This window comes from Octopus bimaculoides, chromosome 7, assembly GCF_001194135.2.
Source record: "Octopus bimaculoides isolate UCB-OBI-ISO-001 chromosome 7, ASM119413v2, whole genome shotgun sequence".
NCBI lineage: Eukaryota > Metazoa > Mollusca > Cephalopoda > Octopoda > Octopodidae > Octopus > Octopus bimaculoides.
This window is the reverse complement of record NC_068987.1, coordinates 56599763-56604111: the sequence shown is the minus strand read 5'-3', so window position 1 is coordinate 56604111 and position 4349 is coordinate 56599763. Positions and strand designations below refer to the sequence as shown.

General features: G+C 36.4%; 1 non-coding gene across 1 annotated transcript; it reads left to right on the top strand.

The window, feature by feature from the left end:
- The first annotated feature begins 2541 nt into the window (after positions 1–2541).
- Positions 2542–2623, top strand: Trnas-gcu (transfer RNA serine (anticodon GCU)). Its single transcript has one exon. It is a non-coding gene; the product is annotated as a tRNA-Ser (tRNA).
- The last annotated feature ends 1726 nt before the right edge of the window (positions 2624–4349 follow it).

Genomic DNA, 4349 nt, shown 5'->3' with positions numbered 1-4349 from the left:
AACTTTCTCTCACTCTTACTTCCTGTTTCTGTTGTGCCTGTAATTCAAAGAGTCAGCCTTGTCATATTCTGTGTCACGCTGAATCTCCCCCGAGAATTATGTTAAGGGTACACTTGTCTGTGGAGTGCTCAGCCACTTGCACGTTAATTTCATGAGCAGGCTGTTCCGTTGATCGGATCAACTGGAACCCTCGACGTCGTAAGCGACCGAGTGCCAACAACAACAATTATGGGTCTGTGCTGAAATTTGCATTGTACACAAATTTTTACTTTCTTTGCAATGCCTGTGTGCAACCATATGAATAACCATCACTCAAATTTAAGCAAACAAGAAAAAAAAAAGCAAGCAAAAAAAAAAACATCGTATTTCGTCTTGAAAACCTTGTTCGCACATATTTTTTTTTTTACTTCCCTAATTATATAATGTGTGCGCGCACGCACATAGCTAAGAAGGAACATTCTTCGTAAGAAACTTATGCTGCTCTTCATCTCTCGCAATAGTATTTTCCTATTTTACTAGCGAGTGGTAATGAGATTCTCTACAACGACACAGACATACAATTCATTGGACATTTTAAAAACTATTTCATAGTCGACTAAATCACTACTTTAATCGAAGAATAACAATTTCATGAGCCCCGAAAAACGAAAGGTAAAAACCAATTTCTGTGAGAATTAGACATACATACATACATACACATGCGTACATACATACATACATACATACATACATACATACAAACATACATACATACATACACATACACATGCATACATACATACATAATACATACATACATACATACATACATATATACATACATACTACGTACATACGTACACACACAGACATACACATACACACACACACAGTATTTAAGTAAGTGCTACAAATAGTTTCATGCCATGGAAACACGATAATTCGGTAAATTTATCTAACGTGCCTTGAGTCTCCAAGTAACCTTTCAGGCTCATGGTTAGTCCTATATCAAAAAAAAAAAAAACCATTGCACTGACTTGTGAGAAAACACATAAAGGTTGATGCAAAAAGTGGAATAAAAACGGAGAAAGAAAGGACAAAAAAAAAAGGAAGAAAACCATGAGTTACGTCTCCTTTGTCTTTAGAGATCATAATCAATCTAGCTGGTGTAGAATAATTCAGTGGTGAGGAGGTCAAAGTCTGCGCGACAGCAGCTTAATCCAGAGAGGGCGGTGTTTTCCAATTCTACACAAGAAATTTGATCATGTGCTTACAATTGCTGTGCAATTGCTGAAAATTTTGAATAGTTTATTACTGATATCTTTTAGTTTGTGATCTTTTAGAGCAATGGAACTTTCTCTTTCAGCTAAGTGTTCTAACCTGTCATCAATTTTACTTCTTTTAGAGAGGAATCTAGCCTCATCGTTAACATCATTGTATCTATCTATCTTAGCTTTCTTATATTTAGTGGAAATGAAGTGATGCATTAACTTAGCATTTCGATCATAACTGACTTCATACCGGTTATTGATCTTGGAACATTTTTAGAACTTTTAAAATATCTAATATCAGATTTTAGTTTAATTTGGAGAGAGTTATATTACTTAAGAAATCTTATATTTGTTACTAAATTAAGGAGGTCTACCTCAAAAGGGGATAAATCTTTTATCTGGTGTTGTTATTTTCGTGTTTTTAGTTCATAACGTTCAATGGCCGTGAGTGTTAGTTTAGCATAAAAAAATAAGGCCTTCCATCTCACGAGGTTTTCAACTTTTTCCAAAAGCTTCCTAAGATATTAGGCTATTCGGTGGTTTAGGTATATTCTGTATAGAGTAATCCATGTAGTATAAATTCATCATTGTGTGTATTGATTTCAGGAGAATTATTATTCACTCAACTTAACGTAGTTACCATGCTAAACATTATTATGAAGATGTAGTAGAAAACCATGTGTTAATAATATATAGTTTACAGTTCTGTTATAGGCAGGATCAACAAAAATATTACTCCATCCAAAGAGAGATAAATAGAATTTATATACACAGTATTTAAATAAGAGCGACTACTAGTTTCATACCATGGAAACTCGATAATCATCAGACTTATATGACGTGCCTTGAATCAATCATTTAAAATTATATATATATCTCACTTGATGGAGTTCTTTTTTTGTTGATCTGACCTATACCGGAACAGTAAACTGTGTGTGTGTGTGTGTGTGTGTGTGTATGTGTGTGTGTGTGTGTGTGTGCGTGTACATATACATTTACATACATCTTTTTATCACTTACAAAGTCAGCAAATTTTTCTACATAGTGAAAAATGGCCATCATTTTTGTGACGTTCCAGTACGCAGTTCACAATCCAAGCATATTTTAAACTCGTAGCGAAGACATGAAATATTAGGTAGAGTAACAATTCAATCAAAAAGTTCACTACATTGGCATTTATATGTCATGTCGAGAAAATCAATAAAGACAGCGATAAACATTCAACTGTTAAACGGTTATCTTTTGTTACTAATTTTGGAATAAAGAAAACAATGAGTAAGTATTACTCGGTGACGAGGTGGCCGAGTGGTTAAGGCGATGGACTGCTAATCCATTGGGGTCTCCCCGCGTGAGTTCGAATCTCATCCTCGTCGTCTCCTTTTTCTATTTATTTTTTTGTCATTCTTTTATTTAAATATTGTAGCCTGTTAAGACATGGAATATGAGGTAGAGTAACAATGACTAGAGATCACAAACTGCTTTCGACTTTCACTAAAACGACGTCATTGAGGCCACTTATGAAGTCACTACAACGGATTTCATTTTACGTTTTGCTTGACATTTGTATATCGACATTATTTCAAATTACATTGCCTCTGACAATTCATTTTTACGTTAGCCGTATACAGCGCAAGTATATATTTTTTAGTATCTGTTCGGTTGGTTATCTCACAGTCGCAATATTTATTTTAAATGAGTGCTGTTTCTTACTGGGTACTGCTGGTTTTGTTCCGTTTACGTTCATTTCCGTTTTGTCGGATACTTATTGTTACAAAGTTCTGCAGGTAGTCTCTGTTCAATGTTAACAAGGCAGTATCGCCTACATATTTAAAATTGTTTACATACATACCTCCTCTTGACACTCTTAACATGTTTTCTATTTCCCTAGAAATTTTCTCATTTTATAGGTTAAATAGACTAATTGATAATTACCTAGTCTTAATTGATTTCTTAATTTTAAATTCAGAGATTTTTCTCTGTCCATTTCTCATACTTCTATTTGTTTCCAATGCAATTTTTAAATTACTACATATCCAGAGTTCTGATAGACATCCGATCATCTTTGGCGGTTTTATCCCGCCAAATTCCTTGCCCTAGTCTATAACGCATGTGAAAACATCTCTTTCACATACAGGTCTTAAGGAAGTGACATGTCTTCAATAAGAGACGTGAAGTAGTGAAATAACGAAATTGATTGGCGTAGTTTGGAGAGCGGTTTACAGACGGCAGCTGAACCTAAATGAAGTATAGAAAATGAGAAGAGAAACTTCGAAACGGAGTTAATCGAGGCCTCTGTTGTTGAAATAGGGCAAGAGGATTTTACATAAGTACAAACATTTGGAGTAAATGTTAGAGAGGATTGTCTCAGAGGAATGGAAGATCTGGTTTATGTGTTGGTAGGAGATAATGAGGTGGGGATCAACACTGGACGAAATTCCCAGGGTGTTTGCTGAAAGGAAGAAGAATTGTCCCACAGATGTCTTTTTCATAATTTACGTCATTTTTATATAGTTTTCAGGAGAGAATGAAGACGGGGACATAGGAGGTATGGCAGCTATCTCTAGCAGGTCAAGTGACACACACACATACACACTCACTAACTCTCTCTCTCTCACACACACACACTTTCTCTCTCCTTCACACACACTCTGTCTCTCACTCTCTCATTCTCTCTCCCCTCTCTCTCTCTCTCACATACACACGCACTCTCTCCCCCTCTCCCCCCTCTCTCTCACACACACACACACTTTCTCTCTCCTTCATACACACACTCTCACTCACTCTCACTCACTCTCTCTTCCCTCTCTCTCTCACACACACGCTCTCTCTCTCTCTCTCTCACACACACACATCTCAAACACCACATACACGACAGCGACGAGTCTATATCGTTGATCCGATCAACGGAACAGCCTGCTCTTGAAATTAACGTGTAAGTGGCTGAGCACTCCACAGACACGTGTACCCTTAACATAGTTCTTGCGGAGATTCAGCGTGACACTTTGAAATACAGGTACAACACTTAGAAATACAGATACAACAGAAACAGGAAGAAAGAGTGAGAGAAAGTCGTGGTGATAGAGTACAACAGGGTTCACC